Raw genomic sequence first — 13,085 nt, 5'->3', positions numbered from 1 at the left:
ATAAAGTATAACATAGAAGACCATATTGGGAACCACTGAACAAAAACAAATATTGAGAAAATGAATAATTGTTCAATTCCATTATACTTGTCTGCAGTTCTCTTGTGGTTACCTCGTGCAACATTGATTTATATTTCAACTTATTGAGCCACAATAACGATGAAAGAGTATCACAATTATGAAATGAGTATGGATATCTTTATCTCTCTATGAAAACATTGATAGTGATTAATATTGTTCACCATAGCAAAAAATTCCTCAACGCTAGATATGGAGCTTCCTCTATTTCTTTTAACCAAGAAATCTCCCTACCCAATGTTGTCATTGCTGAACTTATGTGAATTGCAAGTTATCAAGATGGCAAGGGATTTGATGGACATACAATAACTGACTTTTTTAGATTGTAAAATATTCCAAGAATCTACAACTGCCACTCTATCTTCTTCTTTGCTCGACTGAACTCCATCTGAATGCATTGGATTGTTGACAACATAATGTTTCATGTTACCACTCACTGAGTTGAAGAGGACTACAAATTTATTGAAGACCCATGGTAATCACTCTCGTATTCCAACTACCATTGCGCACTCTTCCATGTTTGGGAAAACAATGAAGTGTGAAGAGTCAATATATAATAATGTAGAACAATTTTCATTTCCTTAGTCAACACTGCGCACTTACACCATCTGCAATGCTTGATTCAACCATGCATGTCTAGACTAACTTGTTGAAAGATTACCAATTGATGTCTCTTCTTTATAGTATTGAGTTCACAACTTGTCAGGCATGAGAACTACATTTCAACACCTTCTCAAGCACCTATTCTAATAACATGTTGTTATTCAACTTTTGTGGACCAACATAGGCTTCAACCCAATTAGTGAATATGAACATTTCATTCTACTAAAACTTATTGGAATCTGACAACCATAGTCACAAAGGAGTTCTTAACTTATTAAAGCACTCACTTTAATAACAAATTAGCATTAATTTATGGAGCTATTTTCTCAAAGTTGTCAAAGATCTCAATTTCACCTTCTACAACCACAAACCAGTAACAAACACCTTCAAATAAAGTATAACATAGATGACCATATTGTGAACCACTGCACAAAAAAGAAATATTGAAAAGATGAATAATTGTTCAATTCCATTCTACTTGTTTACAGTTCTCTTGTTGTTACCTCGTGCAACCTTGATTTATATTTCAACTTATTGAGCCACACTAACCGTGAAAGAGTATCACAATTATGAAATGAGTATGGATATTTTTCTCTCTATGCACACATTGATAGTGATTAATATTTTTTACTGTCGCAAAACATTTCTTAGCGCTACATATGGAGCTTCATCTGTTTCTTTTAACCAAGCAATCTCCCTACCGAGTGTTGTCATTGTTGAACTTATATGAATTGTAAGTGATCAGGATGGCAAGGGATTTGATGGACATACAACAATTGACATTTTTAGATTCTAAAATATTCGAAGAATCTACAACTGCCACTCTGCATTCTTCTCTACTCGACTGAACTCCATCTGGCTGCATTGGATAGTTGAAAACATAATGTTTCATGTTACCACTTGCTGAGTTTGACAACATAATGTTTCATGTTACCACTTGGTAAGTCTGGAAAATTATTACAACTCCTTCTAAGAAAAGAGAATTTGATCAAACCATCTGGAGCATACGCCATGGGTATAAATATTTCTGCCAACGTCTTTACACCCTACAATCCAATTAATTAACGGTCATCATTTCAATCCGTAATATACTAGATCTCATGCCAGGGGAATCCTGACAAAAAGTTGTCTATGCTGAAATTAAGTTGGGGCTAGCTTATTTATTGGATTTTATTGAATAGATAGAGTTTGGTAACTGTAATTAGGAAGTTTAATTCTAAAAATAACTTATGTCTTCTACCAATAATTTCCTTCTTCTAACCATTTTAGTTTGAAACTTGTGACTTAGCAGAACCAACTGGTCTACCACTATTACTAAATAATAACTATTACTAAAAATATTACATGATGATGATGATTGTTAACCATAATTTCTTGCATGTTTTCCCCCTTTAATGATTCCTGAAACCATGCATTAAGTGGAGTATATTTAACCACTTGGACAAGGTGTCAATATTGATCATAGTTACCATAGTTCATATGCAAAACTTTGACACCTGTTTTTTTAGCAAGCTCCCTCTCCACCTCCTGTAGAAAAAAATCCCTGCTCCTTTGCATTACTAGATCTAATTTCAAATACAGTACACCATATGTTCAGACAAAAATTCAAATAAGACTCTCACATGATACAGGGTTCCCCCACAAACGACATTGAGAACCTGAGATCCTATGCATGTACCCATATATGGTATATTCTTCTCTAGAAAACAACGTGCAAGCTGTAATTCTATGGAATCCTTGGCTCTATCATTGGAAGTATCACTATTGTGAAAACTCCTAATTTCTTCAAGTTCTTGAGAAGAGAGAGGGAACATGTCGTTTCATATAATTATGGATCAATTTCCTCTCCCTCACAAAGAAGCACTCCATTAATTGGCTCAAAGTTGTTCAGCAGCAGGTTCACTCCTGCCGCTCTAGGCACAATAACAAGAACTATTCCATATTTTACAATCAGATCTAGGTGATATTCTCTTGCATGCAAAACCTTCCATCTTAATTAGAATCATGAGAATAACTTTTGTAAAAAGATAAATTCACTCGAAATTAACACACTTTTTTTTCAAAAATTTATCTTAAAAAATTATTTTACAATATGAATAATTATGAAAACCTACATAAATCTACATAAGATAATAATTTAAGAGAAAAAATCATTGTGATTTATAAAAGTATGGCCTAGATTCATCAATTACTATGCATGAATGAAAGAACAGAGTAGTAGAAAAACATATCTACAAAATCAACGAATTTGTTTTTACGAACTATTTTTTCTAGAGACTATGAGAACCCTGGGAAGCATGAAAGAGATAATCTTAGAGGGCGAGTGATCCACCATTTCAACTTTTTTAGCTCTCTGTTCAATGAAATATGATCAGAAGAAGAGAAACTGTATGATTTCAATGGTTTGATGGGATGAATTACTCAACACACAGTTTAATTTCCAATTTTTAAGAAAATACCCAGATGGATGGACCAGCCTCACCCTGTGTTGACTTTATGGTATCCCCGACATTATCTCAAACACCATATCTAAATGGTTGACACGTCACCATTAAACTACAAAGCACATAATAATAAACTACTCTAACCTTGTTAGGGTTTTTCTAAAAAAAGTAGGCTTCTCTTCATTAACTGGGAACTACGAATTAGACAACACTTGAAACCAAACGGGAAGGCGAAAGTCACTTTCCTGACATTCAATCCAAGAAAGAATGGATGCCTATAGCACAACACCAAGAGTGAATTAAAATGACAACATATATATAAACAATGAAGACCTAATGACAACCACCACAATTTTATCAAAACCACCAAACTGCCAGAATCCTAGTGATCCAACAAAAATTGAACACTACAAATCTTGGAATAACCAACTACAACTAAATACAATAAATAGAATTTTTTTTTATTTCAATGAACATTGAATATCCAAGATGCATAAGCAGGCCAGATAGATTATAAACACTACACATTTATGAAATTTTAGCAAATAGGAAGAGTGCATGACATACATTAGAAATAAGAATAGCTTTTCCATTACTTGGGTGGAATAATAATTGGAGTACCTGAAAGGGAAATTGACTGGATTTCCAAGGAATACATTTGAATTTACAACTAGAAAAATAAAATGAACATGATGACAAAATGTTGTAAAGAATATTGCAGTTGCGTTACAAAATGATTTTACAAAATAGAGTTATAGAGACCAAGAGAGTGTACATTCATTACAAGTCAGTATTTGCAAAGAAACAAAGAAACAAAGTAGTGTTTTGAAGATTCGTTTTCATTCATGAAAGAAAGGCTAAATTTTATTGTACATCTCAATCCAAGAACTGGCTCGACGTTATGTTACTTGGTAACATTAACTAGAATGACCATATTCCATTGGCATCTGGCTTAGACAATGCTATTTTACCTGTAATGGATGAATTAAATTACAATTAGCAAACAAAATTTGTAGGTCCTATAAAAACTAATATTTTGATGCCAATAAATCTAACCACAACTACCTTGAAGTGATTTCCTCAAATAACTTTGTTTTAACTTCAACTTCTAATACCTTTCTTTCAGTTACTACAATTTTTTGTTCACCATGATGTGTTGTTACTCCTGCAACATGTGCCACATTTTCTTTATGTTGTGTTGCTTTTTCTTCAAATTATGTAGTTCCTTCAAATACAAGTCCAATTGGGGTTGTTGTAGTATCCAGCTCCCAACAAACATCAAGAATGTTTTGCATCTCCTCTTTTGTAAGCTTCCTTGCAGGAATCTGATGTGAAAACCTAAGAAGCTCTGTCTTCGGCATGACTCATCCAGAAACAAGCTCTAAAATACGGAACAGGAATCGACTCCTTCAAAGCCTACAAGTTGATTGTGGGCAAGCATGATGTCCTTCCCAATCATGAAATGAAATGAAAAGCCACATATTGCATCTCAATTAAAGTGCATAGAGTTTTTAAAGAGAATCTCTTGACAATCTTTGAAGAGGACTATAAATTTATTGAAGACTTGTGTTAATCACTTTGGTATTCCAACTACCCTTGTGCACTCTTCCATGTTTAGGAAAATAATGAAGTATGAAGGGTCAATATATAAGAACTCAAAACAATTTTCATCTCCTTAGACAACATTGCACACTCACACCATCTACAATGTTTGATTCAACAATGCCTTTCTAGACTAACTTCTTGAAACATTACCAATTGTTGTCTCTTCTTTATATATTGAGTTCACAACTTGTCAACCATGAGAACTACATTTCAACACCTTCTAAAGCACTTATTCTAATAACACGTTGTTCTTCAACTTTGGTGGACCGACATAGGCTTCAACCCAATCAGTGAATATGAACATATCATTCTACTAAAACTTACTGGAATCTGACAACCATAGTCACAAAGGAATTCTTAATTCATTAATGAACTTACTTTATTAACAAATTAGATTTAATTCATGGATTTGTTTTCTCAAAGTTGTCAAGATCTCAATTTCACCTTCTACAACCAAAAACTAGTAACAAACACCTTCAAATAAAGTATAACATAGATGACCATATTGTGAACCACTGCACAAGAACAAATATTGAAAAGATGAAGAATTGTTCAATTCCATTCTACTTGTCTGCAGTTCTCTTGTGGTTACCTCGTGCAACCTTGATTTAGATTTCAACTTATTGAGCCACACTAAACCTGAAAGAGTATCACAATTATGAAATGAGTATGGATATTTTTCTCTCTCTATGCACACATTGATAGTGATTAATACCATTCACCGTAGAAAAACATTTCTCAGCGCTAGATATGGAGCTTCCTGTGTTTCTTTTAACCAAGAAATCTCCCTACCCAATGTTGTCATTGCTGAACTTATCTGAATTGCAATTTGTCTGGATGGCAAGGGATTTGATGGACATACAACAATTGACTTTTTTAGATTCTAAAATATTCCAAGAATCTACAACTGCCACTTTGCCTTCTTCTCTTCTTGACTGAAATCCTTGTGGCTGCATTGGATTGTTGACAACATAATGTTTCATGTTACCATTTGCCAAGTTGAAGAGGACTACAAATTTATTGAAGACCTGTGTCAATCAAGTGAATCTTGACATAAACTTGTTGATGTTGAAATTAATTCAGGGCTAGCTTATTTATTGGATTTTATTGAATAGAGAGAGTTTGGTAAATGTAATTAGGAAGTTTAATTCTAAAAATAACTTCCATCTTCTGCCCATTTCATTTTGAACCTGTCACCTGGCAGAACCAATTAGTCTACCAATATTACTAAATAACAACTATTACTAAAAATATTACCTGATTATGATAGTTGTTAACCAGAATTTCTTGCATGTTGTCCCCCTTTAATGATTCCTAAAACCATGCGTGAAGCGGATTATCTTTAACCACTTGGACAAGGTATCAATTCCCATCGTAGTTACCATAGTTCATATGCATAACTTTGACACCTGTTTTTTTAGAAAGCTCCCTCTCCACCTCCTATAAAAAAAAATCCTTGTTGCTTTGCATTACAAGATCTAATTTCAAATACAATACACCATATGTTCAGACAAAAAATCAAATTAGAATCTCACCTAATAGAGGGTTCCCCCACAAGCCACATTGAGAACCTGAGATCCTCTGCATATAGCCATATATGGTATATTCTTATCTAGACAACGACGTGTAGGCTGTAATTCTATGGAATCCTTGGCTCTGTCAATGACAATATCACTGTTGTGCAAACTCATAATTTATTCAAGTTCTTGAGAAGAGAGACAGGACATGTCGTTTTCATATAATTATGGATCAATGTCCTCTCCCTCACTAAGAATCACTCCATGAACTGGCTAAAAGTTGTCTAGTAGTAGGTTTACTCCTGCCACCCTGGGCACAATAACAAGAACTGTTCCATATTTTACAATAATATCTAGGTGATATTCTCTTGCATGAAAAACCTTCCATCTTAATTAGAATCATTTCAACTTTTGTGAGATGAATTTTTATAAAAGATAAATTCACTCGAAACCACTTGAACTAACAAATTATTTTTTGAAAAAATTATCGTAAAACTTTATTTTACAATATGGATAACTAACTGTGAAAATCTACATAAATCTACATAATATAATCATTTAAGGGTGGAGATCACTGTGATTTATAAACCCATGGTCCACATTCATCAATTACTATGCATGAATGAAAGAATAGAGTAGTAGACAAACATATCTACAAATCAATGGATTTGTTTTTATGAACTATTCTTCTGGAGACTATGAGAACCCTCAGAAGCATTGAAGAGATAATCTCATAGGGCGAGTGATCCACCATTTCATATTTTTCAGCTCTCTGTTAAATGAAATATGATCAGAAGAAGAGAAACTTTATGATTTGAATGGTTTGATGGGATGAATTTATATATAAAGTAATTGGTTGTTAAGGGTTGATTATGCTAATTACTCAGTACATAGAGATTAATTTCTAATTTTTAAGAAAAGAACCAGATGGATGGACCGACCTCACCTCATGTTGACTTCATGGCGTCCCCAACATTGTTTGCAACACTAGATCTAAATAGTTGATACGTCACCTTTACGTGGCATCCCGTCTTCACCTTCTTTGTCTGGACAATAAATTTTCTGGTGCCATGACCTTGCATTCCTATATTCGTACATTAAAATAATTTTATGCCATCAGATTTGGAGAAAGGATTTCCTATTAACTGATCCCTGTAGAAGATAAACATAGAACTAAAATCAGTCAAGAGAACCCTACCAACACCCATATTTGGAGGAATCTTTCCCAAAAATAGTAAGTTTCTTGTTGTACCTTGAGTAGAACACCATTGAAACTAAATAGGGTCCCTTTCATTTCATCACCACCCCATCCATGACTGGTCATCCCTTTTGTTGAGGTTTACGAAGAATAGCTTTCAGATTAACCTTATTATTTTATGTGGTTCGGGGCTCGAACTAATACTCACTGGAAAGAAAGGAATCACAATTTACTGTAAATTATTAAAACACTTGCCATCAAACCCTTCAAGAATTATAGGAACCATCACTTGTTTGAATAGAAGGCGAGCAAAATATTCGGCGAGCTAACAACAGCAAACCTCCGTGCCCAACCAAGTCATATGGTTCTTGGTATAGAATGCCTAACTTCTTGACATAAAATGCAGAGCAGGAAAAAAATTAAATTTCGACAGTGCACAATTTGAATAAGGTACCAAGTGTTTCATGCGACAAAGTATGCTTAAGTAAAATATTTACAAAGAAACCATAATAGGTTAGGTGGTTACCCTAACTACCAAGGGAATCATCCAATGCCAAACAATTCTTTAATCACCTAACAAATGATCGAAGGGCACAGGAGGGTACACATAGCACTTGAGGGAGTTCTTTTAAGAGGGGAATGCCTTACAACATAATTAACTAAAATAACATAGTTAATTTAGAAATAAATCTTAACCCTTAATCAGTGAATTACGAATATTTCATCATATTTCATGCAAATTAAATATCTACTATCTATTTAATAGTTACTAATAATTAAATTAAAATAAAATAAAAAGATTAAAATAAACACATTTATCAACAAAACTAATATATAATATACCTAATAATAATATATATGTAAAATCATATATATATATATATAGATATATAGATATATATATATATACACTAATAATATAAATATACCTAATAATAACACATATGTAAAATCATATATATATATAATTAATCATATATATAAATGAGTAAAATTATAACCAATGTATATTAGTTATAAAAATATCAGATAATTTTCATAATATATATGAATATTAATATATTATATATCATTATAAGGAATATTTTGTACATATAGATAATTTGGAGTTTATGTGGATTTTTATTTTTCCATATATGTGTAGGATGGTTGGAATTTGAAATTTATTATTAATGATGAGGTCTATTTTATTTTTTAATTTTTTATTATTTTTCTTTATTTTTATAAATGGTCATGCTGTAGTTGCTGCAATAATCTCTAAAATTTTGTTTCTCACTCAAATTTCGGAACCTTCTTTGGTCTTTTCCTTGATTGTTGCAAACACTAGAGCTCATTTCATGAACTTTTATGAAGTTATTTGACTCCTTTTGCTTGTTGGATTACTTGTCGTATTTTGACATGTTTGACTGCTATGTAATGTTTGTAAGCCTTTTCTAGTGGCTTCAAGGGTTGGTTCTTGTGTAAACGAGTTGTCATAACCTTGTAAACATCTATCTCACTCATACACAAAATCTTCAACGTTGTCACATAAGTTTCGTCATGGTCGTCCTAAAGTCTATCTTAAGTGTCACACTTGTCACATCTTGTCATGTGACAGTGACACAAAGGGGAATGCTTTATTTGTTTATTCCAATGATCTATGTTGCCATGTCATCAAAGTATGCTAAGTATGTGATAATAAGTTAAGCTCATCACAAGTCCAACCCCTTTCCCACACTTAGCCATTTTCAAAAAATCTTCCTGACCTGAAAACTTAGCCTTATCAAGCCCTGACTGAGCTGCGCATTGCACAATATCAACCCTCATTGATGTGACCTTACTGCCTAAAACTGCACAATGCATAGTCGTTGTCCTCTAGGGTTGTGTTTCTGCATAATCCCAAAGCCCAACATCCTTCCTTGACCGCCAAAATTGTGCAGTTCTGCCTCCCATTCTGCCTTAAACTGCGTACTTCAAACTTTCAATCCTCAAGCTTCTCCCTTTCCTACTAGAACCCTACAGTGCTTAGAGAGACCATCCTCTCTTGGCTTCCAAAACTACATAGAGGCTTCCTCTAGTGCCCTTCCTTTAGCCAAAGCTTGCTTCCCTCAGGAACTGTATAGATTTGTCCTGCAGGCCTCTCTGCTACCTAGTCCCCCTTGCATCTGAAAGCTATGCAGAACTAACCTCTCACGGCCTCACCTCGCATCATCCACTACTTTCCTAAACTTCGCAATCCTAACCCTCAGTGGCCATTGCGCAATTTTCTCCCCAGTGAGGATTGTGTTGAAAAGTTCATAGTCAAGCTTGAGTTGTGCTCTGCACAGTCTTTGTAACAACCCTGGTGAAAATTCCATGTAAAAATATATAAGGCCATGGTGATGGGACACATATTCCAAGATGAATCATGGGAGAAACATCGTAGTGGGTGTTGATTCAGTTTATTATAGCTAAGGAAATGACTAAGGTTTTGGAAAGGTAAGAGGCATTAATTGGCATTTTATTTATGAAATTAATAGAAATTAGGAGAAAAGGAAGGGGAAAGGTCACAGGTTGCATATGAGGAGGAAAATGAAGAAAAATAATGGAAAATGAAGAAAATAGAGGCCTCACTAATAGAAAGGCTTCTGAGGATCAGTGGGTAAGACTTGATCAACTCAGTTTTGGAGCTCTCTCATTATTCTCTCTCTCTCTCATACTCTTGAATACTTAGAGTTTTCTTGGAGCACTCTTGGAGGGTGTGGCATACTCATATTTTGGAGCAAGAAGGAAAAGGAAGAGCAGGAAAGTGCAAGAGGGCATCACGATCAGCAACTACAACAATTTTTCTTGCAGGTCTCGAGTTGCATGTATGTTTTCCTAACTAGTTTTGGCATGCATGGCACATGCATGTGGTTTCTTGGTTATGATATGTCACTGGCATGGAGGATTACTTAGATTGACAGTGGATTTGCCTAGCCTTGCCATTTCCTAGATAGCCATGGATATTGTGGGTTTATTTCCTTGGTTTTTTTGGTGGTTCTCATGTTTGCTTAGATTGGGTTGAATTATTAGTTCCTGGAAGCCTTGGTTAGAAAAACGCTCTGAAAGCCCTGTAACGGCTTGGGTTGAGTTACTAGTCCCATAGCCTTGGTTGGACAAACAATCTGGAAGCCCTATAACAACTTGGGTTGAGTTATTAGTCCTGGAAGCCTTGGCTCGAATAATGCTCTAGAAGCCATTGGTGGGTCAAGTTACTAGTCTTGGAAGCCGTGGTTGGAAAAATTCTCTAGAAGCTCGACAACAGTTGTGGGTTGAGTTACTAGTCCTGGAGCCTCGGTTGGAAAAATTCTCTAGATCACGACAATAGCTGTGGGTTGAGTTACTAGTCCTGAGAGCTGGGTTGGAACAAACACTCTGGAGCCCTAGAAGTCTGGGATAGAGATCGATGAGATGATGGATTTGTGATCTCTGACTGTGAGGTGGAATTACAGCTTGATGGGTTGAGGTGGATGGCCTCTGGAATCCTTGGATGAGTTTTTATTGATGTGTTCCATGAGATCCCACATTCATGCTTGGAATATGGCACATGGGTGAATGAATGAAGATAGATTTGGCTCAACCATTCTACGGTTGGGTGGAATGTGGAAGTCCCATCCTAGTTTTGGATTTTGCATCATTACTGAAATCTTATTTCTCCTTGTATTTCTATGAGCATTATACTAGATTATATGAGGGTTATATGGCGTCGAGTTCATTGGTATTTTGTCTCTATTATGCTGCTTATTACATGTTTTATGACAACAACCATGTCTGGATTTCATCATGTTTTTACTTGTACTTGGATGATCAATGTATCTATGACATAATGGATGGAATGGTAGTTAAAGTGATAAGGAAACAATGCTTCATGGCGAATCTGAGATAAGTATGAGACCCCTATGCTCAGATCTATTATTTACACCTGTAGGTTGCATATTTACTAAGTCTTTGAAAAAAATCATGTCATGGCTAGTAGGGGTCCATTCAAGATCTTCAACAAGAATTTGCTTCAGTACTATCATTTTCATGTTATTTTATTGATTTGAAGAGATGGTTCAATTTTGGGCAGTGACATGAGCTTTAGGCCTGAAAAAGTGGCTCAAATCCTGGAGTCACTAGCATATCACTGACAAATTCAGCCTCTAGCCATTGGTAGGCAAGCCTATGAGAGTGAATATAGGGTTACAAATGCATGCATGCCTTGTCATGGGAGTGAATTTGGGTTTAATTCATCTAAATGTTAGGCTAACTCAGAGGTTGAGCACCTGGAGTGGTGGATTAGTTCTTGGGGGTCCTTAAGCACCTGAGGGAGGTTTGTGTGTTGTGTTTTTGTCGATTCCATTTCCTTAAGGTCACCTAAGAGGTTTAATCATATCATAGTAGCCTCTCATCGCATGTTTACCTCGACTGGTCGGTTGCTTGGGTAGATGTGAAAGGAGGGTGTTACAGAGTGGTATCAGAACGTGGTTGCGCTCTCCTTGGGCTATGTGTTGATCATGCTTTCATGTTGGTTGCATATGTGTTCCTTATGCATGTAGTCCATGTGCTTGTTGCATTTTCATGGTGTTGATCATGGTTGTAGTGATGTCACCATGTGAAGGTTGAAGGTGTTGTCATGGAGTATGTCTTCATGTGTGTATGGTTGATTATGTAGTGTTAGGCATGTCAGTGTTCACATGTTATAAAATTCATGTGAGGTGGTTGTTGTTGTCATGCATGAGGTCATGGTTTGTGTAGTTGATATGGTCATGCATTGATGACTGGACTCTAGCTAGAATGGTGTGTATATGGTTTTGCACTCATGTGTTATATGTCTATATGTAGTTGTTATGCATGTATAGTCTTGGTTATAGTTATGCATGAATAGTAGGTAAAAAATGCCTTGTGAAGTCATTGTATGAAAATTTAGGTCATCATGGTGCTATTGGTTGTTATGATGCTAATGTGTTGGCTGAGATAGAACAGGAGATGCAGATCATTAAAGTGAAGTTGCAGCATTGGACCTCGAGGCAAGAGCATATCGTCATACAGGTATTGTATGTTTGGCATGCAGGTATGTAAGTTAAGGATTGTCATATGCATTAGGTTTATATACATTAGGTTTATGTACATGTTTTTGATGTTATGGTTACATACATGATAGATGATAGTTGATTAGTATAGTCACATGCACATGTGTCATGAATGATAGTAACTTGTGGTTGTATGCATTGTTATTTTTGTTTTATGTTAGATAACTTGATGATCATGTTATATGTTGTTGATGAGTATGTTATAGGTTAACTTGTTGTTGTTATATGATAGTTAGCTTGATGATTAGGTCATATGTTGTTGATGAGAATGTTATATGTTAATTGATTATTGTTATATGTTAGTTAAATTGATGATTAGGGTTATAACATTAATATCTTGATGTTATATATATCATGAAAAATTGGGTTGAGTATGCAGATGGTTATGATTATGATATTCAGGTATGAGACGACATATTTGTGATGACTTTTCACACGTGGTTGTTATGCATGAACGATAAATGATTATGAGTTTATGATGTGAACATGTTAGTTATTTAGTGTTATGGATATCATGATCTTATTTATGTTTGAGTTGACATGTTGTAAAGTTATATCTTTCTAACTA

The 13,085-nt window shown here is 34.8% G+C and overlaps 2 pseudogenes; both read right to left on the bottom strand.

Moving 5' to 3' along the window:
• Nucleotides 1-991: 991 nt before the first annotated feature.
• On the bottom strand, nt 992-3,016 carry LOC149152810 (putative glutamine amidotransferase GAT1_2.1; annotated as a pseudogene).
• Nucleotides 3,017-5,363: 2,347 nt separating this feature from the next.
• The window catches only part of LOC149152809 (putative glutamine amidotransferase GAT1_2.1), a 47,318-nt pseudogene continuing 39,596 nt past the window's right edge, over nt 5,364-13,085 (bottom strand).

The sequence above is a fragment of the Pinus tabuliformis genome, chromosome 9 (genome assembly GCF_031772625.1).
Source record: "Pinus tabuliformis cultivar Carrire ecotype Pingquan chromosome 9, CPIR1, whole genome shotgun sequence".
Classification (NCBI taxonomy): domain Eukaryota; kingdom Viridiplantae; phylum Streptophyta; class Pinopsida; order Pinales; family Pinaceae; genus Pinus; species Pinus tabuliformis.
Note: the sequence above shows the minus strand (reverse complement) of the source record. Positions and strands in the feature narration are given on the sequence as shown.